At 48.5% G+C, this 23876-nt stretch overlaps 1 long non-coding RNA gene across 1 annotated transcript in view; it reads right to left on the bottom strand.

Annotated features, from left to right (window-relative positions):
• Nucleotides 1-23189, bottom strand: part of LOC138527766 (uncharacterized) — a 177703-nt gene extending 154514 nt beyond the window's left edge. The window contains exon 1 of the long non-coding RNA XR_011284035.1: nucleotides 22943-23189. This is a non-coding gene — a long non-coding RNA (uncharacterized lncRNA). The remainder of the gene's footprint in view (nucleotides 1-22942) is intronic.
• Nucleotides 23190-23876: the final 687 nt, after the last annotated feature.

Below are 23876 nucleotides of genomic sequence, written 5' to 3' on the forward strand. Positions count from 1 at the left end.
CTGGAAGGGAAGGGGCCCCGGAGAAAGATCCTGGGAAGCCAGATAATCCATCCTCACCCCTTGTGTATGTCACTCCAGCCACACTAAGTACCAGACGTTTGGGGGGGGATGGCACTGCCAGGACCATCTTGCTCTTGCTGCTTTGCAGTCAGCATGAGTACACCCTTACAAAAGGCTAGACTCATAGACACTGGAGGCAGGGGTTGGTTCTTCCATGTGGCAACTGGTTGCATGATGGTCTGGAGGGTTGCCCAGGACAATGCCAGAGGTTAAGATGAATTCTAAACCTTCCAGCCATCACCTCTTTTGTTTTGCATACACCACAACAACATGCCTTTTCTCTCTCTTTCCTTGCTGGGCGTCTACCCCACATCCCTGCGCTCTCATCCTTCAGAGGACATTAGCCTGCTTGCATCAGTGCTTTCTCGTCTCTCACTTCCACATGCATGCAGCTCCTCCCATGCACGTACATCCAGCCAGGTCTGAGATATCTCCTCTGGTGTACCTTCTTTTCCTGCACCCCAACTCCTGTGTCTTCTTATTTTCAGACCTGGCACCTGAGCCGTTTAGCAGCATTTCAGCAACCGTGCGCCGGTCAGCATTGGGTTTTCCACGAGAGAATATGTTCGACGCCCAAGCCGTTGGTGAAGTGTCCAGCTGGACTACCCTGATAAGGGAGTCCCATACCATTCTAATAACCCCCTCACTAGAGACCAGAGCAGGGGGTTTGAAGGAAGATCATGGCAGCTCACTGATATTGGCCCTCATCAGGGGTTGGGAGAACCCCGGCAATACCGCTTCGTCTAATCCCGGGTTTGGGGGAAAAGTGGCAGATTTACCTCCAGCTTTAAGCTGGAAGTAAATCTTGCCACTTTCTGCCCATTTGCGGCACTGTTACCGCAACACAATATATGTATATATGTGTGTGTTTTTGTCGGTGGCACAGCATAGAGGTATGCTCTTCACCATAGTGCCCTCACTGCTGCACTCACTGATGTACCTATAAGCGCTGCCCCAGAGAACAACATATGTATATGCTGTACCAGGGTGTCTATTTTATTTGCTTGTTTCATGCTTGTCACTTCTTCAGGGTGTAAGAATCAAAGGGATGTTGTCCATGAGTGGCTGAATCTCCTTGTCCCTCTGCAGCCTACCTTACACCAGCAGATGTTTATCTCCAGGATCAAGCAGAGATCTAGTAAGGCAAACCTTGTTTCTTCAGCAACAAACACACATTTACACATTAATGAATATAAATGCCATAAAGGATCCGAACCGTGTGAGCACTCTGCATAATTTCCCATTATACTTATTCTCAGTGTCCTGCATAAAGGGCTGTATGCCAAATGGACCGGATGTGCATTACAGTAAAAAACAGCACATGGACTCCTAAAAGGTGGGATCGATACAAGGATCTTTGTATGTGATAAGTGACCTCCAGGCAAGCCGGTTTATCTTTGCAGATTGTAGCAACAACAGGGCGCTGCATGATGTTTACTCTATAGCCTAGGGGTCTGCAAATGGCAGCTCTCCAGAGCTTTTTGAATACGACTCCCATGATCCCTCACCATTGACTATGCTGGCTACAGCTGATGGGAATTGTAGTCCAGATCCTCTGGAGAGCCAAAGGTTGCAGGCTCCTGCCATAGCCACTCCTTGCACTATAAGAGCCATTGCTGCCCCTGACTTCTTTTTTTAGAGAAGTGGTCTGCAACCTGCAGCTCTCCTGATGTTTTGGACTACGGCTTCCATGATCCAGCTTAATCATCCATCATTGCCTACGCTGGCTAGTGCTGAAGGGTGTTGTAGTCCACGACATCTGGTGAGCCAAAGGTTGCAGTCACCTGTTCTAGAGCATTTAAATGTAGATCCATCCATATGATTGCTCTGTTCCAGCTCAAACAACTCAACATCAGAACATATCCCTCCTGCCTTCTTACGCAGCAGATCTGGAATCAAACCCAATTAGATTTGTTTTGGAGCAGCGCCTCCATAAAGTCACATACAATATGATCCAAAAAATCAATGATACTAAAATGCACACCGCATTTAAGGAAGGAAGTTACTTCATGTTAAAATACATAGAGCGTCCTTAAATCATTTTGGTAATAATAACCTGTGACTTAAATAGCGCTTTCGCCAAATCACTGCAGATCGAAAATGTACATAAAATGATTAACACCCAACTAAAGTTGGAACGCATCATTTATCGACCGTAGGTGGACGAAAGGCTGAGTTGGTCTTGCTTGGATTCTAACCGGCGACCTGCACATCACACACAGGTTTCACCAGCAAGTGCTCAACCCGCTGAGCTATCTTTCCACCTAAGGAAATCCACATTATGAGTAGCAGGCTGCAGTCAATATTTCCCTCCATAAAACGCCGCCTGAGCCGTCAGTGCAGATCCGCAGGGCTGCACATAGCAAGTGCAGTAAACGCGCGCGGCGCACCCCATCTCCACACCGCAGCTGGTCACATGAAACTAATAGCGAGGTGCACAGCCAACATGGAACGAAATACATACCCCCCATAGGGACTCCTCCATCACTCCTCTAAAGAACGTACACATGTATCGTACATTAAAAAGTAGTCTAAAACAGACGACCAGCATTCCGTGCGCGAAAGGTGGCAGCAACGCCTTTAGTTCTGATGCACAGGGTGTTATGGAGAGAACCCCCAACACCAAAGTGAACGAGCCAATCAGGCAGCAGAAGCAGGTGGCGCGCGGCAGGATTGGATAAAGGCGACTCGGGTGGCATTGGGTCAGTTGGCAGCTTGGCAACATAGGGTCTGACATGTCCTTCATAATTACCATCCAGCATTCCTCTGCGCAAGTCCAGGTGCACTGGAGACAGTCTCTACATCTCAGCATAGGTGCCCTGACAACCTTCGTCCATTCTCTTTCAGTGCCACTCAAAAAAGACTGACACGTGTCCCCTTTCCTTGCGTCTCCAGTGAATCTTTCTTCAGAACCGGGGAGCTCTGGCCGTGCACCTAAACCCTATACCAATAGACTTCCAGTCTTGTTTGTGCTGTCGACTCTGCTGTTGTTCTCCATCGAGGCAAACTAGGTCTGGACCCTTCCAGGTAACGCGGGACAACCGTTTTCAAACACACAGAGGTTTGGAAGAGCATATGTCCCGCCTTATGTATGGGCTATTTACAACTGGCCACTTTGCTACACAACAAGGTAGATGGTGTTTGGCTAACGGTAACACGCCATCCGGCAAAGTGTACAAATCTCCAAGCAGAGAGAAGGCCTCATTGCCAGTGCTTGAGAGACACTGCAATGACGCAGTAGTTAATGCTGTGTCTCGAGTATTGACAAATCACGCAAGTCCTGGAAAGAGCATGCGTAGTAGTTTGTCATAACCCGTGCATCCGTCCATTTGGACCCATTACATAGAAAACTGCTCATTCCCTTTTCTCCCCCCGAGAAATGTGTAGAATGAGTCTTGTTTTTGTTTTTTGGCATAAAAAGGCCGCAGATTTATTTTCCATAATATCATAAAACCACACTGCACACATTAGTGGAAATAGCTCTGAAGATGCGGCAACTGCTCCGTGTCCAACGATCTGCTTCCCCCTTTCTTTCGCAAAGTCCAGTAAAGGCCCAACTCTCCCAACCCTTTCCACCTGGGCCTCACCTGCCCATGCAGGTGTTCCTGGGCAGGGGGAGTGCCGTTTCCTTGGGGGAAGCTGAGCCCTTGTAGTTCCCCCAGACGCCCCTGACGGTTAGGCTCCCAAGGGACGCTGGTTCGAGAAGAGTGAAGACTCTTCCAGCTTTCTCCTGGCTCATCCGGAGTCTGTCTCTTGTGTTTGGTCGCCCAAACACCGCCACGCCACATGTGGGTTACCGCCCACTGTGGCTCCCCCTTTCCTTATTTTACATTTCCAAGAGGTTTGTGCTGATTTCCAACCAAGGAGCTCCCTCCCCTTAGCTGCAGGTGTCTGCCTCCCACCAGTTAATACTCCGGGTATTTTGAGTTAATCAGCCTCTGTCCGCTCTGTGAAAACACCTCTCCAGGCGCTTAGTGCACTTTGTGCCCCATTTGTGAAATTTCCCATGCCCCATGCTGGCCAGTGCATTCGCTCTTTTGTAACTTCAACCAGGGGCTTCTTCACTTTGACCACGTTGTGCCTGTTCTGGGAAACCCTCAGCCCCTACCCCATTTCAGTCCATGGCTGCTCTGCGAAACCCTCTCCAGGCGCTTAGTGCACTTTGTGCCCCATTTGTGGAATTTCCCATGCCCCATGCTGGCCAGTGCCTCGCTCTTTTGTAAATTCAACCCGGGGCTTCACTTTGACCACGTTGTGCCTGGAACCCTAAGCCCCTACCCCATTTCAGCCCATGGCTCCTCTGTGAAACACCTCTCCAGGAGCTTAGTGTACTTTGTGCTCAATGCGGTCGTACACTCTGTTGTTTTTAAACATTACTTTTCAGCACTAATCGTTACCTTGCAGTACTGCCGTACGGAGCCCGCTGCTTCCACACACCGCCCGCCATGCCACGTAATTATTTTTTGAGAAAACTGGAAACCGGCAGGACCAATCTTAACCATAACTTATAACATTAGTTTGTCCCAAAACGCCACGCGACCTCGCCCGTGCTGCCTGCCCAAAACAAACGCAGTGTGGCGAAAGCCCCGAAGTCGGCTCAACTTGAGAAACCTGTGTACACAGGGAACATAGGGAAACCTAGGGTACACCGGTCACATGGGGAACCAAGTACAGAGCCCGTTCCGTCCTCTACGCCCCCGACAAAATTAAACTACCAACAATGAGCGTTCCGCACCAACTCCATATCAGCCCCGAGCTTGGAATATATACTGGCGTATACCATCCATGACACTTCTCTTCCCCAAAGCATAGCTAGTTATCCAGCTCCCGGACGGAAGGCAATTTGACCCCACCGCAAGCCCCACAAGTTAAACCTCCTTGCCTTTGATATTCACCTCGTTTCTTCCTCTCGCAACGCACCTCCTCACTGGAACGCCTGCAAACCGGAACCCTTCCAGCCCTGGAACTCGTCAGGCCTCACGGACCAGCACAACACCAGCACGAACGAGGCGCAGCAAACAGGAATCAATCTTGTTGTCGGCGGGAAAAATGAAATCCTCCTCGTGGTCCTGCGGGCGGGCGTCCTTCTGCCAAGGCTGGATGGAAGCTGCCTGCAGTAAGGAGCCCGCCCGCTATAAAGGGGGTAGCTCCGCCCCTTTCTTTTGTAGCCCTTCGCGGCCTTCCTGATTTCTGCCGCGCTTTATGTCGGCGCCTCCCCTTCGTCCTGAGGGGGAAGGGGGAGGACAGGAGGAGGACACCGCTCGGGTTATCGGGGTGCCTCCTCCATTTCCTTTGGTTTTGTTCGTCGTCACTGGCATGTCCACCGCTTGGTTACTCTCCGACAAAGCAGCTGACCCACTGAAAGCTTTTATATTTTTCATTTTTAAATAATATAGCCCCAATTCATACTCGCTGCAGCCATTACGCTTCCTTTATTGTGTTTGACTTAATGCACATTAATCATATTTTGATTCAATTTGTAACTGTTGCATGTTTGTACATTTGATAAAAACGTAAAGCAGCATCCATCCAAAGCTTTTTTTGTTGAAATGCTAAAAGAAAACAAACGGATGCAAACATGAAATGGATGAAATGTCCATGTAAACTTTAAAGTGCAGTATAAAATAAGGATTCACATATCACCAGCCCGGTGGCCTTAATTACTTCACAGAAGACATGTAGCCTGCATTCTGGTCATTTTGCTGATTGATCCCTTCTCTAACCGATCACATGAGGTTGCTTATTCACATTCCATTAGCCTGTAGAAAGAGGAATCTGCGGTCACCTTGCAGCATGTGCATAGCTTCCATTTGAAAGGCAGGGTGCGAGCCTTGCCCACCATTAAGTGCCATCCAGTTACAGGTTAATCAGTCAAGCTAAATTCCCTTCCGTGCAAGTAATTCACCAATCACTCTATCATCTGGTGTGCGCCACATATCAGAAACGTTTGTATGGTTTACTAGTAGCTAACATGTAATTGTTTGAAATATTTAAGCAAAATACTATACAAATACAATAGAAAGTGCCATGGAAATGTTATGGGCCTCAATATGAGTGCGCTGGTCTGGTACAAATTCTGGTGAAGCGGCTGGTAATACCGGATCCGGCATTTTTACTGGACCGGCACACTCTGAGTTTGCCGGTAGGGGAAGTGAATTCCCGGCAGGCCTGACCATCTGGGAGTTTAGACCCCTAACGGCAAAGAATTGCCCCAATCCCTGGCACCGGTACTACCGCTGCCGGTGATTGTGCAATCCCATCCCATGGAGTCCTATGGGACTCCATGGGAATGGGACTTTACTGCCGTTACCGGCACCCGCAGTATCCTGGGAACTACTGCCAACCCCTCTTAGCAGAGGTCATTATATTGTCTGCCTCTGCCCGCATGTCGGTCCTTTGCCCCCACTCTGGAGACAGCTACAGTACTACTGCTTGGAGGACTGCTGGACAATATCACCCAGAAACCTACTCTGAGATTCCGGGACTGTGTGCAGTCCTATGCCCTCAGAGGGGGCGGGGGCTGTGGCTTCATACCAGCAATGGGCTTCAAACTGACGTGTAGAGGTCATAGGGTTCTTGCACCACGCCTTGAACCCTCAAGTCTCCCGGGCATTGCTTGCCTCCTGGGGTCTCTTAACAAGGAATCTGCCCCTCTTCATCCCTCAGGGCATGGGGCATGTAAATAAAGTAGAAAGGAACCTCAGGGCCATGAATAACAGGGGGGACCCAACTAAAGAACACTGCCCCTTTGTGCGCCTCCGGTAGCCGGTATACCGTCGTTTCATCGACAGTCATTTGTACGACTGCCTTTTTTACGAGTAAAGAATTACGAAAAAGGTCATGGATATTTTGGGGGTGGGGGTGGGAAAAGGCAGATAAGGGGTTGGGGCTCGGGAATAGTAAAAAATAAGTGGGGGAGGTGGGGTTTGGGGGGAAACCCCTGACCCCAAAAAAAATGCTGATTACTTTTTTCGCAATTGTGTACCCCTAAAAAAGGCAGTCGTAAAAATGACTGTCGAACCCGGTAGCCATACCCCACACTCACTACTCCCACGCATCCACCGCAAAGTCTTCCCAGGACAACTTCTAGGGGACATGAAACACGGCTGGACAAGGCAGGCGGGGCACATTTCTTCAATCCATGCTGTTCGGATGTGTCTTTGTTTTGTATAGAACAGATTCCTACAACATATATCCAGAATGAACACCAGAGCCAGGATCAAATGCAGAAGTGACATCTCCAGCGAATGGAAACCCAACATTCTTTTTTGCAGACCCCTTTCGTCTGAGGAAGACAGCAAATACAAAACAGTCCTTCCATTAGACGCACCGGAGTAGCCCCCGTGGTACATCAGCTCTTGGTCTGCCTCCCCCCCATTTCCCGTTGAAGAGATATCATACCGCCAGTTGCCTAGAATTATGCCAAAGTACCCCCATCACATACACCTGTGCCATCATAGAAAGGGGAGGCTTCAGGCTAATCTAGCCAACCATCTTATCGTTACAGCAAATTACTGACGGATGCATATTGTAGACGTATGCAGTGTTATTAACGAAAAATATTTCACGACAAACATTTTCAGTGACACCTGAATAACGAAAAAATGTCGACATTTTTAATAAAGGTATATGTGGGGGTGGGGTAAGGAATAAAAAAGGGTGGGGGGTTGGGAGTGTTAGCAAAGCAGGTGAAAGGGAGGATTTGGGGACACCCCCCAATTAAAATAAAATAAAATGTCGACATTTGTTCACTATTCAGGTGTCACTAAAAATGTATGTTGTTACTTATGGTGTCGTTTTAAACACACGGAACCATTGTACACCTTACTACTGTCCATTCCACAAGTCATAGCTCTTAAAGGTTGGCCTATAAAATATGTACCATGGCAATAAAACGTGTATGAGAAAAAAAAAGCAATATGTATTAAGAAATCCGTGTAAGACGGGTGAAGACCCACATTCTTCGATGGAAGTTTTATTAATGCATGATGATGTGGGTCAACCATGAGCTGGTGCGTGTACGGGTCAGTTCCCAGGAATTGCCGTTCGGATAAGTCAGGAATCACTGCCTCAGTGCTGTTGGCTCAGATGGTGTCCAGCTCCAGTGGAATCAAGGTCTTTTGGTGATGGCGGACAACAGGTTGTCAAGGGGGAGATCCTGATGGGGAATGATTCTCTTCCTCGGTTGATCTTTGGATACAGTGCCGGCTTTTTCATTGGCCGCACAGTCCCTGATGGTAGGTGTGTCAGCAGTGGAACTACAAAGTACCCGGGCCAGTAAGGGACAACACATCCGGACACAGGATGGAGGGGTGTGGGTGCCACAACCAGTGGCACCAAGTGAAGGCCAGAAGAGGGCTCGGGTACGGCTACTCTTGGAGCTGCTAACCTATCAGCAAACTTGTCTGGGTTCAGTCTTCAGAATCTGCACCCTGGTCTTGCTTTGGATGCTCTGCCCTCTTCATCGTTGGGGTCAGGGCAGTGACCAAGTCATGCAAGGCTTTCAGTGAGCACACTGGTTTTGGCTAGTGTTGAGGCTAGTCCGCCTGTGGGAAGGGTTTGGGGCACCAGCTTGATCTCACCCATTGAGCTAGGCGTCCATTCCCCCACAGTCTCAGGCTGGGATTTGCCATCAGGAGGGTCTTTGCTTTGAAAGTGGTAGGTTCCAGAATCGCCTATTCATGGTTAGTTTATGGGTCAGCACCTTCCTATGAACCCACTTCTTCTAAAAGTAACTTTTATGTGGAATTAGAGTGAGTGTAGTATCCCCAGTCCCACGCACAGAGTACATTGCATTGAAACAATTTGGGAGCCACACAATGAGTTTGGGCAACCATATTTAAGCTTTGTGGGCTTTTTCCAAGGCAAATTCTCCTGATGTGGGTTCAACCTTGAATAAAGACATGGCCTCTGCAAGCATTGGAACTACAGGGGTCACAGAGTCAAAGAGTCAAGAACCTAAATGGCCACCTCCATATCTCACACAAACACGCATGCATACACACGCACACAGACACACACACACACACCTATTCCCCCCCACGCCCTCAGGCTGCTCAAACCACACTGGATTGACATGGGGATAGGTGATAAGCTCGCAAGGAGTTTGAAGTCGATGCATGCTTTAATGGGGAGCCAATGCGCCTCACGACTGATTTGCTAAATGTGGTCAGTCGTTTCAGGCCCCAGACTACTCTGAGTGCATTATTTTGTATCAGCTGAAGTTTGTTTATGTTTTTCGTCAATGTTCCCGCCAGGATGGCGTTACAATAATTCAATTTGGTGCCAATGATGGCCCTAGTTTAGCTAGGATGAGGCAGTTACTGGTGGAGAGACATTTTCTGGAGAGGTTAATGGATTTAGTGGAATAAGCGGCTAATGAGGCGATTGCCTTGACATGTTTCTGCATGTTAAGTTTGGCGTTGAGGTAGACTCCCAGCATTTTGACATGGGAGGATAGCAGGGTAATGTTCCCATCGATGCAGAAGGAAGTAAAGGCAGGGTTGAGGTGTTTGAGGCGGCGTGGAGAGCCCACGATAAGGAGCTCTGTCTTATCATCATTCAGGCAGAGATGGTGGGTTGCGATCCCTACCTGGATGATGCTATAAATGTAGTTGATGTTAGAAGAGTCTAGTTTGTGGTTGCCAGTGATTTTGAGAAGGACCTGGGTATTGTCGGCAAAGTTGGTATATGGGATGTTGAAGCTGTCCAGACGGTCAAAGATGGATTTGGTGTACATATTGTATAGAGTGGGGGAGAGGCACGATCCTTGAGGGACACCATAAAGGACGGGGATGGGATCAAGCCCACGAAGACCCTGGAAGAGCGTCCAGAGAGGAAGGACTTGATCCATATGGCTGCTTCGGGAGAGAGGTTGAAGGTGGTGGTGAGGTGATGGCACAAGATCGAGTGATCCATGTGATCAAACGCCACCGATAGATCTAGTAGAAGGAGGATGGCAAACTTTCCACTGTCACTAATATGGTCGAGCTGAATATTTAGGTTGAGGAGGGTGGATTCTGTGCTATGTCTGGGTCTGAAACCCGTTTGGCGAGTGCTCAGCAGGTTATGGGTTTTGAGATGAATTTGAAATTGTGAGTAGGCAGTGTGGTCCAGAATTCTGAGGCGGTAGGGTACCGTTGTGATAGGGCGGTAGTTGGTGGGAGTCGAGGGAGGGTTTCTTCAGGAGTGGCGTGACTCAGGCTTCTTTGATGGAGCTGAGAGTTGGATTTGAAAGAGGCGTTAATGAAGTTAGCAGTGGTGGGCGTTAGAGGTTCAGCACACATTTTAACAAGGTGGGCTGGGCATATGTCCCCTGAGTAGTTAGAGGCTTTCAGGCATTGGATAGTGGTGAGGACCTCTGCTGGGGAGATGGCGGAGAACTCATACAGTGGAATGGTGGGGGAGGTAGGGGTGATGGTTTCCAAGGGGGAGAGCAACGCGGAGGAGGTGAGACTGTGTATGGTTTTTTCTTTATGGGATTTTGAAGCTATGGCTGACTGGATGAGTGAGCACCAGTCTTTGTTTTTGGGGAAGCTGTCAGTATGGGGGGTGGGGGGTGGGTTTTGAGCCCTTTGAGAATGTTGAAGTGCTCTCTGGAACTGGCGCTTGCTGCAGTGATTCTGACATTATAAGTGTTGGCTTTAGTGAAGAAGATATTGTAAGTATTTGCTGAGTGGTGAAAAGTTTCCTTGTTCAAAGGGGTGGGGGGTTTTCTCAAAAGATGCTCAAGGGCACGTTTTTGTTTGCGGAGGGTGATTAGTTCTTCTGTGAACCAGTTCTGAACATTTCTTTTTTTGCGGGCGCAGATTTTGAGGCGGGCATGTTTGTCTAGTGCGTTGAGTAGCGTGGAATTGTATGCCGAGAGAATGTCTTCAGGGTTGGCACTGTCTGGCACTGTTTCGATGGAGACCAGGATAGTAGGGCCTATTGCTCAACTGTGGGTTTACGGGTGTGTCTAGCAGTGATATGGGGCTGGTCGCCTGTTCTGCGTGGCGTTTGAGGTGGTAGCTAATGTGAAGCATATCAGTGAGTGGTCTGTCCAGGGTAGTAGGTCAATGGATGAGACTTGGATGGAAGTGCTGGTAAAGAGTATCCACTCAAGGATCCTTCCTTTGTCATGAGTGGGAGAGAGGACCATTTGGGAGAAGTTCATCTCGTTGAGTGCTGCAGTGAGGGCAGTGGCCTTCTAGTCAGCAGGTTCTCCGAAGTCTAGGTTGAAGTCTCCTAGAAGTATGAGTTTGGTTTTTGGCTTAAGGAGGTGGGCGATGAGCAGGGTGATATCGGCATCAGGTGTGCCAGTATGGGTGGGCTGGTGGTAGAGTAGTAGGATGTTGATGGTGGTTTGGGGGGGAGGATTTGATCTTGGCAAGTAGGAGTTCATAGCCTAGGAGAGTTTGGAGGGGGAAAGCTCTGATGGGGAGGGATGATTGGAGGTGACGTGGACCCCTCCTTCTAGCCCACCCTGTCTGTTGGCTCGTAGACTGGAGTAGCCAGTGGGTAGAGCAAGTGATAGGAGGGGTCCTGCTGCCTCATGCAGCCAGGTTTCTGTTAGTGCCAGCATGCCAAGGTTGTTGGCAAGTAAGAGGTTGCAGATGTCAGGGACGTGGGCACAGATGGAACGTGCATTTAAGAGTGTGCATGCAAGGGGTCTAGGTATAATTGGGTGGGGGTGAGTGGGAATGCCAGAAGAGGGTTTGGATGGGCTTGGATGGGGGTCAGTGGTGGTGAGTGAGTGTGGACGGGCTTGGTGGTGGCTGGTGGCTGTATTACAAGGTGTAGGTGTGGGGGGTGGTGTTTGGTCTCAGGCGGGTGGAGGGGGCCTTGCAATCTGGAGGGCAGTCTGTGCAGGCATGCTATGCCCAGGCACAGAGCCATATGCACTTCTGGGAGGTGCGAGGTTGAGGCTGTTCAAAGGGGGCATGGTGTTGGGGAGGTGCCGATGAGATATTGATGAGTGGGGGCTAGTCTTGGGGGGCTTGGCGGGTTCTGTGGGGGGTGCCCTGGGTAACGTGGAGAGGGTCTATGATGCTGCTTGAAAGGTCACATAGTCTGTGAGGCCTATTAGAGTGGGTGAGGTCAGTGAATCGTGACACTTCTGGGTTGTTTATTGGCTTCTGTGGTGGGTAGGCAAGCTAAACCTAGATCAAAGTTGGCAGACAGGGGGTAGGTGTGGGGAGGACAGGGGGCAGAGAGGCGTTCGGATAGCCTGGGGGCTCTGTCGGTGGGGAGGGCTGGCGGTGGCAGGTTTATCTACAGCAATGTGCACTGGGTTCAGGTAGGCGCCTGATTGGGTGAAGGGCTGGTGGGCAAGGTGTAAGGGGGTGCTCTTGATGGCAGGAGGGTAAACAGTGGGCCCAGGTGAAGGGACTTGCACTGTGAATATGCAGTACATTGTCAGCAGGTGTAGGGGCAGAATAGGCAGAGGCCTGAAAAACATTTGCGTTGTACATACATTCAGTGGGTGTGGCATAGCGAACATGAGGGATATGCAGTACATTAGCAGCAGGCATGGGGGCAGAGCCGGTAGCATTGCAGGTATCCGGAGCAGAGAATACATTAGAATCATGTATTGGAGCAGTGGATATGAGGATACAAGCATTGGGGCGAATACATCACATCATCAGGGGGCATATTTTTGCAAGAGGCGGAGTACGAGAGGTGAGCCTTGTTGCCCCACAATGAGGCTAAGGTTATGTGATTGAAGGCGTTTTGGATATCTGCATCAACTGGGTGGACAGCTCGTTGGCTGCAGTTTGCTTGGGTGGCATGTTGGGTCCCATAGTGGGTAACAAGTGGCGGACGGCGATCGGGTGTCATGAGGGGGGAGGGGGGTTTCGGGAGCAACGCGGCTATGGTGTTGGGGCCTAGCATGGCTTGTGATAGAGTGCTGGCTCGCTCTGCCCGAGAGGCTGGGACAGGTGGGAGAGTGCACGCAAGGCCCAGGATGAGGAGCGGGTAGTTGAAGATGTGGCAACAACTGTAGGCAATGATATTGGTGCAGGTTAATCCCTAGCAGGATGACAGTCACTTGCTAATCAATTACTTCTCTTTGCTATATAAGAAAATAAATGTAATTGATTAGCAAGGCACTATCTTGGACCATCAATAACTATGGACCATTGGGCAAGGTGGGATTCCCTCCATTCCTGGCCATGATACACTTTAAGCACATACATCTGTCTGGACATTGATGATCGCTCCAACGAGTGGCGTACATGCTAAACAATAGCATAGCATTCTATCATTCTTTTTCTAAAGTGACCTAGTTCCACTCTCAAGGCTGCATCTGAGATTTCAATAGGGGCTCTTTTTCCTTTATCTAAATTTGAGGTGTAAAGTATACTCCTACATATATCCCATCATTTGAGACTTTAGGAGGTTATAGTTCTTATGTGTGTTCAGGGACTCTGTCCCAATTAGAGTGCATATGGGGCTATCGTGTGGCAACGCACATTTCGTTTTTCGGTTGTCTAACTAGCCCCGAGTGGCCTCGTGGCTTTTGCCCCTTTGCACCTGAAACTAATTTGAGCTTTATCTCATCACTGACGTTCTCATTCACAGAATAGATAATCGTTGAATTGTTAGTGCCTCCCAGCACCCCCCTTTTCTTCTGCTCTTTTTCCTTTGTCATCAAGTTGTGGAAGCATGGCGCGCACTCCCCTGGGTCAAATGCATTAGGCTATGTAGTGATAACCATGCTATAGTTGGTTGGCTGTACCACAGGTGCTTCACATAGAGCATCTTTCAGCCTTGGGAACAACGAATGACTCTCTTCTATCCAAACAAGCCTCCAAGGCTGCTTATGCCATGGCAGGGCTAATAAAGGGGTAACTGTAGTCCCTAGTTGGCCACCGTGCCTCTTTAATACCCAACTACAACCAGCCAGATGTGTTCTTGTCTGAGTCTAGTTGTTAGCGGCTCCCACTCAAGGACCGCCTGATCTTGGATTGCACTAAATTGGTACCCATGGTACTGCACAAATCGTTGCACCCCATGTTCATGGAAAGCTAGGCTTTCGGGTGTACCTGAAACACTGTCTGGAGGTTGGTCTGATGCTCTTCCCGGGTGTAACTGAAGATCTGTATAATCAGGGTAGGTCACACAAATTCTCAGAGTCCAGTGAGAGCACGATTCCCCAGCCTCTAGAATGCACCAGGTACATTCTCTAGTCGAAAGGTCAATGACTTCAATTGGTGCACGCCACCTGGGGTGGAGGATTATGTATTCTCCATCAATATATATTGCCTGTATCCAAGGTTGAGTCAAAGGTGTTCAGAAGCTGAGTGGCCCCTAATCATGGGTGTCTCATCCATATGGGTCAATGGGGCACTGACCCGCCATCCAATTTGGCCAAGCCAGTCCATTGTAAACACTGAGCACATGTTCAGCTGCTTGTTGCCTGTCACAGGCATAGTACCCTAGTGTGCAAAGGATGGGGCATTTGGCTTCCCCAGCCTTGCATAGCCCATTGGAGATGCATGCTTGGGCACTGGAGGACCGAATGTGCGTATGGGGTACTCCTGTGCCTCCCTGCACATTCAGAGGCCATGGGGTAGCTTGGTGGAGGCGTTCTGGCTCTACCGCACATGTGCAGTAACAAGGAAACTCTCCCTGCATCTTGGTTTTTGTTGTATGCTGCACAGGAGTCGCAGAGCCTTCATTGCAGACGGCATGAGGCAGAGTTCTCTGGTGTCTAGACCTAGGATGCAGATAAGGAAAAAAAGTGCGTATTTATGTGTGTATTTATGTGTGTATGCTTGTGTGCTTGTATGGGTATATGTGTGCATGTGAAGGTTTTGGGTCTGTAAGTGCACATGTGAATGAGAGTGTGTATGTTGCTTGAGTGAACATGTGAATGAGAGTGTATGTTATCTGGGTGCATGGGTGAATGAGAGACTGTATGAATGCTGAATGGGTGTGCAGTAAGTGATGAGAAGTGAATTAAATGAATGTTGTATTAATGTGCATGTTCTGTACTGGGGTGCATGACTTTGATTTGGGTGGGTCTATTTGTGAAGAGACAGCCAGTCAAGGCATGTTTTCCTACTGTGGCATGACATTTTTTTACTGGGTATCAAGGGTGAAGTCCACCCAATGATTATTCTTACATGGCTGTAGTGGTTGAGATTGGTGCAGCTAGTCTGGACATGATTTATTTTCGCATCATTGCCATTTTTTACTGTCATCAAGGGTAAAGCCGGCATGATGACTATTCCTATGTGACCTCACCGGCCCACAATCGTGCAGCTGCTCTGGGTATTATTTCTGACTGTGGCATGGCACCTTTTACTGATATCAAGGGTAAAACCAGAATGATGAATATTCCTATATGCCTCTACTGGCCTACATTGGTGCAGTAATTCTGGACATATTTTAATACTGTGGTATGGCATAGTTTACTGTACATCATGGGTAAAGTCAACATGGTGAGTATTCCTATGTAGCAATACTGTTCTATATTGGTGCAGCCAGTTTGCATGTTTCTACTGTGGCATCACGTGTTTTACTGGCATCAATGGTAAAGCCAACATGATGAGTGTTTGTATGTGGCAATACTGGTCTACATTGATGGAACCAGTCTGGACATTTATTTTATTTATTTATTTGTTTGTTTTTTCCATTCCTCGGGCATCGGGCGCTGTTCAGAACCAGTTACATTTTCTTTACTTAGCTTCAAATCAATTTACATTTAGACATAGCTTCAGGGAGGGTAATCATATTGGTAAGGGGGTAATCAAAAGTCTTGCAGTGAGTAGGCAAAGAACCAGGTTTTCAAGGCTTTGTGGAATTCCCAATAGGATTCCAGTGTTCTAAGGTCAGCTGGCATTGGGTTCCATTGGTGCGCAGTGACTGAAGGGAAGCTTACTCTTCCACCTTATGCCCTTTTCACTCTGGGCGTGAGTAGTTTACCAGCGTGGAGGGATATGGTAGGCCTGTTGGGCTGTCCTCTCCGTATTGTTTTGTGACAGGTACTAGGGAGCTAGTTTGCTTAGGCATTTTATTAATTGCAAAGTCAAGAGGTGCTTGTTCATACATGGCGATGCTGGCATATATTGGCAAAACCAGCATATTTAGGTTTTCTCATAGTATCATTACTGGTATTATGGGCAAAGGAAACATGAGTATGCACTTACATGGGAATGCTGGTACATATTGGTGCAGACAGTATGAACATGCTTTTTATACTGGCATATATTGTGGGCAAGGGCATCATAAAAATTAGGTGGGAAATGCTCATGTGCTCTGTAGGTGATTTGAATCTATTGTATTTTTTCATATGGTATCCTACAAAACCAACTGCAAACTGTGTGGCTTTTTACCCAATTTGTCACAAAGAAAAATTGGGTAAATGTACGGTTTTAAACCATTATTTAAAAATGTTCTCAGGGGGATAACACCCAATCCACCCTTGCTTGGATTAGGCTAATTCACTGTGCTTGGTTGCACCCCCATATTTGTGGGAAACATGCAAACCCTTCCATTTAAAAAAATCACCAGTTGCTGTTGCCCCTGACGTATCCACTAGCTCATTGCCTAGTGGAATAGAGTGTTCACTTATCTTGATGACGGCATTGAGCCTTAGGCAGTCCAAGCAAAACCACAAATCAGCGATCCTTGCTTTCAAAACCAGTATGACACAGCTGGGCCATGGCTTTTGGATGGAGACAATCCCTTATAGGTCTAACATCTTGGTCACCAGCCTCGATGTGTCCCTCGACCTTGTCTGATATCCTTGTCTTACACTTGACAGGCAAACTGCCTCTTATAACTATATCAGTCTTACACCAAAGCTTTAGTCCAGGAGTCAAGATGAAGCTGTACACTTCCCTTATGACCCCGGTGTCATGCTGGAAAAGAGTTTACCCCTTGCCATGAGCAATCAGTAGGTAAACATATCATAGCTACCAACAGCTTGTCTTGGGTACATTTTAAGTCACCAAAAAAACATTATATAAAGATATACAAGGACAATAAGTCGCCTAATTACACTTCACTGTACGTGTGTTTGTGTGTGTCATTGTAACAATACAGGAATTCATTAAGAGAGGCATAGTCTCTCGGTACTGATAGGCTTAGGGACTAGTCAGTTTCCCCATGAGAATTGGCAAAACGCAAGGGAAGGAAGAATAAGGCTGCACTTACCTCCAAAACCTCGGGACAGGATTGAAAACAAGCAAAAAGAAAGGGTGTCCAACAGAAATCTATGGAGGGAAAGTTACAAAAGGAAAATCTTTCCTAACACATGGTCTCACCCCAGTAGTAGGAAGTCCGGTTTGTACTGTCGCTGTGCAGACCTTTGTGATCAAGAGGGTCTTGAAAGTTTGCATATTCCACCAAAGCTTCCTCACATTCGATCTTCAGGTCATCATCTTCATCCATATCTACACATTCTTCCCCAAATTTCTACAATAGACTCAAGCAGAGCTCCACTTTTATGGGAAATCTGGGTGAGGGAAAGGTTCCAACACCCCAATCAAAAATTGCATTTATTCATGTTTGCTTGGCAGCTCCCAAATTAGTGAGAGCGGCCACATTCAAACCTGGTGGGCTTCTTCCTGGTAAACTCTTTGCTGTGGATTCAGCATTGAATCGATATTCTATTTACAAACGGGTCTTATCTGGTCATATCTGCCACTGCCATTCACAAGCTGGTCTTATCCGGTCGTATCTGCTGCTACCATTCATAAAATGGTCTAATCTGGTCATGCCTGCCACTACTGTACACAAACTGGTCTAATCTGGTCATGCCTGCCACTACTACTGTAAACAAACTGGTCTGATCTGGTCATGCCCGCCTCTGCTATTCACCAGCTGGTCTTATCTGGTCATATCTGCTGCTACCCTTCACAAGCTGGTCTTATCTGGTCATATCCGCTGCTACCCTTCCCATACTGGTCTTTTGTGGTCATCGCTCCTGCTGCCTTTGAACTCTGCAGCCAGCAGAGTTGTGAAAATATGCAGCCCTATCAGTACCAGATTTTCTCCACACAGGAGCAATGCCTGGCGTTAGGATTCGGCACTGGATTTTAATTCGGGTCTTCGGTGGGTGCATCCCCGCGGTAAAGACAACATGATGAAAAGGTTGCCATGAACCAGTGGAGCCCCCTCAGCCAGCTAGATGAGCTTTCTGAAATAGGCAATGTAGGCAGCATACTGCACCTCGGCTAGGGCAGACTGAGGGCCCTTAGGGGGGATATAAGGTATTTACATCCCTGAGGCCTGGGATTAGGACTCATCAGGTAAAACCATCAAGAACATAGCACAAAACTCAGAGCCACTGCACCAGAATGTCAGTGCAGGTGTTTTGGTCTCACAAAGCAATTTCCTGTTTTGGCTAGGGAGAAATTGATCCAGTGTAGGAGTTTTAGTTTGACAAAGCGATTTCCTGTTTTGGCTAGGGGTGAATCATTCCAGTGCAGGAGTTTCTGTTTCACGAAGCAATTTCTTTTTTTGGCTAGGGGGGAAATCGTTCCAGTACAGGAGTTTTGGTGTCATGGTGGCCCTGAATCATTATGTTCCCATCTTCATCTTGTACCCTGGCTTGCAACATTATGTGTTACTACCGACTTCCGCAATTGTATTCACTCTCCCCTCTTGCTTCTCCACTCTTTTTGACTGCTAACTCTCTGTTCTCCCTTTTCCTATCTCCTCCCCTTACTTTTTTCTATGCACTTACTCTATCAGAATTGTCCCTGGACCTAGTATGATAGCAACCTCGTCTGTCTCCTCCCTCCTCCCCTTACTGGTTTTTTCCTCTCCATCGCCCCTCCAGCACAATCTGAAATGTAGTCAGGCCTAGTATGATAGTCGCGTGTTTTGTTCCTCCCCTCCCTTTCTGCACCCCTGTCACTCACCTCTTGTTTTTCTCCGGCTCTACCAGAAATGTTGTCAGACCAGTACGGTAGTTGCCTGTCTGTTTCCATTTCCTTCCCACTCTCCCCCTCCTTTCCTTATCTATGTCTTAGCTGTTGCACTTTCTGAAATTTCGTCAGGCCGAGTAAGATAGTTAATTTCACATCCTTACTGTTCATGGCCTGTAAGAATGTCATTGTATTTTCCCTTGCTCCCTCCCTTGCAGCGCTTTGAAACACATTGTGTATAGGCGCTATATAAATAAACTATCATATCATATCATATCAAAAAAGCGATTTCCTGTTTTGGCTAGGAGGAAATCATTTAAGTGCAGGAGGTTTGGTCTCAGAGAGGGATTTCCTGTTTTGGCTAGGGGAAATCATTTAATTGTAGGAGGTTTGGTCTCAGAGAGGGATTTCCTGTTTTGGCTAGGAGGAAATCATTTAAGTGCAGGAGGTTTGGTCTCAGAGAGGGATTTCCTGTTTTGGCTAGGGGAAATCATTTAATTGTAGGAGGTTTGGTCTCAGAGAGGGATTTCCTGTTTTGGCTAGGAGGAAATCATTTAATTGTAGGAGGTTTGGTCTCAGAGAGGGATTTCCTGTTTTGGCTAGGAGGAAATCATTTAAGTGCAGGAGGTTTGGTCTCAGAGAGGGATTTCCTGTTTTGGCTAGGGATAATCATTCCAGTGCAGTAGTTTTGGTCTCAGAGAGGGATTTCCTGTTTTGGCTAGGGGAAATCATTTCAGTGCAGGAGGTTTGGTCTCAGAGAGGGATTTCCTGTTTTGGCTAGGGATAACCATTCCAGTGCAGGAGTTTTGGTCTCACAAAGCGATTTCCTGTTTTGGCTAGGAGGAAATCATTTCAGTGCAGGAGGTTTGGTCTCAGAGAGGGATTTCCTGTTTTGGCTAGGGGATAATCATTTCAGTGCAGGAGGTTTGGTCTCAGAGAGGGATTTCCTGTTTTGGCTAGGGATAATCATTCCAGTGCAGGAGTTTTGGTCTCACAAAGCGATTTCCTGTTTTGGCTAGGAGGAAATCATTTCAGTGCAGGAGGTTTGGTCTCAGAGAGGGATTTCCTGTTTTGGCTAGGGGAAATCATTTCAGTGCAGGAGGTTTGGTCTCAGAGAGGGATTTCCTGTTTTGGCTAGGGGAAATCATTTCAGTGCAGGAGGTTTGGTCTCAGAGAGGGATTTCCTGTTTTGGCCAGGGGAAATCATTTCAGTGCAGGAGTTCTGGTTTCACGAAGTGATTTCCGGTTTTGGCTAGGGGTAATCCAGTCCAGTGTAGGTATTTTTGTCTCAGGGTGTGCTTTCCTATTTTGACTAGGGGGATAATCATTCCAGTGCAGGGGGTTTGGTCTCGGGGAGTGATTTCCTGTTTTGACTAGGGGGATAATCATTCCAGTGCAGGAGGTTTGGTCTCAGGGAGTGATTGTCTGTTTGGACTAGGGGGATAATCATTCCAGTGCAGGGGGTTTGGTCTCGGGGAGTGATTTCCTGTTTTGACTAGGGGGATAATCATTCCAGTGCAGGAGGTTTGGTCTCAGGGAGTGATTGTCTGTTTTGACTAGGGGGATAATCATTCCAGTGCAGGGGGTTTGGTCTCGGGGAGTGATTTCCTGTTTTAACTAGGGGGATAAGCATTCTAGTACATGCATTTTGGTCTCAAAGGGCGATTTCCTGTTTTGGCCAGGAGGAAATCATTTCAGTGCAGGAGTTCTGGTCTCACAGAGTGATTTCCTGTTTTGGCCAGGAAGCAATCATTCCAGTGCAGGTGTTTTATTGCTCTCAGACAGCAATTTCCTGTTTTGGCTAGGGGAGAAATCATTCCAGTACAGGAGTTTTGGTATCAAAGGGCGATTTCCTGTTTTAGCTAGGGGGGAAATCCTTCCAGTGCAGGAGTTTGGGTCTCAAATAGCGATTTCCTCTTTTGTCCAGGAAGCAATCTTTCCAGTGGCGTCTCTAGTTTTGCCTGAGTGTAAAAACTGCACTGGAACTACGTCTAACCTCATTGCGGTTCCAAAATGTGTTTCCATGTACTCCATGGAACTCCTCTATACGAATTTTAAGAAGGTATTTGAGTTGTATATGTTAAATTAGTCAAACAATGCAAATGTGACTGCTTGACCATCAAACGCTCCGTAGAGGAAATATACCCACAAAGGCAAAGTTGTTGTGCTATGCAGCAGAATAGTTTGAACACTTCGGGAGCCTGAGTGGCTGGCCAGTATCCTGCACAGGGCATGTATACCAATTGGGTCTGATTGTTCAGTGAGCAAGTTGACAAATGCCAAGATAGCATTACGCTGAAGGCATTAATGACTGGAACCATGAAGTCTTGGGTGGCAGAATGTCCAGAACTGATCACAGTCTTATGGACACAGTGCAGCCATGGATCTTACAGAGGCCCGTCTCCTCTCGTATACAACCTTGAGCCAATTGCCTACATGTGGAATAGGATATGGAGGGACTTCATGAAGGCGTCAACCTCTGCAGTCGCCCTCACAGCCAGAGGTGTTGCTAGGGGGGGCTGAGGGGGCTATAGCCCTGTGTCTTTTGGTTGTAGCCCCGGATAGAAGCTCAGAGGTTACAACCAAAATGGCCAGCTAGCCCCCAGTCCTGACAGTCCCAAAATTAGAATAGCCCCAGATCTTTTCCGGACCTAGCAACACCCCTGCTCACAGCCCTCCACCTCACAGTGCTGTTAACTCCACCACCCAGAGTCTATAGCCCCACTCTAAAGTTCAGGTGCCACAGAAGGTTGCAAAATCCAACCACCCCTCAAGCACACTAACGTTCTGGTGTCAGGGAAGGCTGCAAAACATGACCTCCCCAAGGGAACAGACCAACAGGTGTCATGGAAAGTTGGCCACATTAGCATTCAGGTGTCATGGAAGGCTGCACAACCTGACCACCCAATGGGAACAGACCAACACTAACACTCAGGTGCTATAGAAGGTTGCAAAATCCACCCCCCCCCACATCCCCACAACCACACTAACATTCAGGTGTCATGGAAGGCTGCAAAACATGATATGGTATGGCATTTATAACGCGCCTATACACATGACCTCCCCAAAGCTAACAGACCGACAGGTGTCATGGAAAGCTGGATATCCCAACATCCCGAGGAGGTGGGGGCGGGGGGGGGGCAAGTCCACATTAGCATTCAGGTGTCATGGAAGGCTGCAAAACATGATATGATATGGCATTTATAACGCGCCTATACACATGACCTCCCCAAAGCTAACAGACCGACAGGTGTCATAGAAAGCTGGATATCCCAACATCCCGAGGAGGTGGGGGCGGGGGGGGCAAGTCCACATTAGCATTCAGGTGTCATGGAAGGTTAAAAAACACAATCTCCCTCGGGGAACAGCCGTGCACTAGCATTCAGATGCGGGGGTCACGGAAGGCTGCAAAACACAACCACCTTGAGGCAGGGGAGCAATGCTAGCATTCAGGTGTCATGGATCATCGCACATCTTAACCGCCAGGAGGGGGGTGGGGGGGTCTACACTAACCTGCACATGCAGGTGCTACGGAAGCCAACCCCTACATACTTTACTTAACGGGTGCTTGTCTTTCAGATGTCCTGGCAATGTGGGAGACTCCTCCAGGGCCAGGGAGACTGCACTGGCAGGAGATATTATACAAGGTAATGACATAACTGAGCTGAAAAGGGTGTAGCTGCACCTGTCTGTCTGCAACTTGGGTTAAAAGTTGCAATCCCAGTATAATAGCTGCGGTGAGTTCATGCACCTGCTGCAGAGGTCGGTGGTAACCTGCAACGCACAGGCGGTAACTGCGGTAAAATAGCTCATGGGATGCCCGCACCCATTGTACAGATCTGTGCTACCTGCACATCGTAGGTTCCAAAGCCAGGAAGATAGCTCTGGCAGTTAAAGCCTGGTAGCGGCCCGGGGCAGTTGGCACATGCCCCTGACACGTGCCAACACTTCTCATAAATAACCCCAGCAGCAGTAAGTATGCCCCTCCCCCCCCCCTTGACCCTTGCGGGGCCACTCACCACTTTTCCATGGCGACCTTGAGCTCGGCGCAGTGGGTCTCGGTGGCCGCGGGCGGCTCCCCCGTGGACTGGGCGTAGCTGGCGCTTTCAGACATGTTCTGGAACGGGTTAGGGTTACTCTGGTTTCTCGGTGCTGCCCTGGCACTCTGGTGCGGCGTGCGTGCCCTGCTGCCGTCCTCCCCCTCTGCTCGCCGAGCCCTGCCTCGCGCGATGTGTCTCTCCACTGGACTGAGAGGAATCGTTCTGTCACCCGGGCTCGAGGCGCTGCAAGTCCTGCCCAGTCCCTTCCTGGGAGGGAGCGCGGGGGAGGGAGGGTGGCGGGGGGGGGGGGGGGGGGGTTGAAGGCCTGTGCACGTCAGATATGTCATAACAGGTCTTCACAGGAGGCCACCGAGGTGCCCAGGCACGCAGGCACGGGGAGGCCTTTCCTGGCGCTGGGGATTGGCTTAGTAGGCCCAACCAGGGCTCTCATGGCTGTGTGCCGCTAACGGAAAAACAGTGTGACCCTGACAGCTGCCTTTAACCCCACATGGGTAATGGTCATGATCAAGTGGTGACCGGTACACGGGGGGCAAGGGGGTAGAGGGGGTGCGCCTGCCTGCTACCCTGTACATAAGGGCTGTACAGGCCTTGGTGATGGGCTCAACATGACCCCAAAAAAGTTGCCACCACTCAAAGGTAGGGTGGCAAAAAGTAAAAAACCGGGACAGGGCAACTAACATAAAAGTAGAACTAACTCTTAAAAGTGGCTGTCACTGCACTACACTTCAGTAGCGTTAGCACGGGAAGGGGGTTTAAAATAAACACATATTATAATGAATTGTTCAGAAACTAACCCGATCTTAAGTTGTAAATGCGGCATTTCTTCTGTGCGAGTGAGAGGCCTTGAGGGTGAGCGTGGATGGCACAGCCAGATTGTGCGTTCCTTCTGCCA

The sequence above is a fragment of the Ambystoma mexicanum genome, chromosome 1q (genome assembly GCF_040938575.1).
Source record: "Ambystoma mexicanum isolate Mex_15411 chromosome 1q, UKY_AmexF1_1, whole genome shotgun sequence".
Lineage (NCBI taxonomy): Eukaryota > Metazoa > Chordata > Amphibia > Caudata > Ambystomatidae > Ambystoma > Ambystoma mexicanum.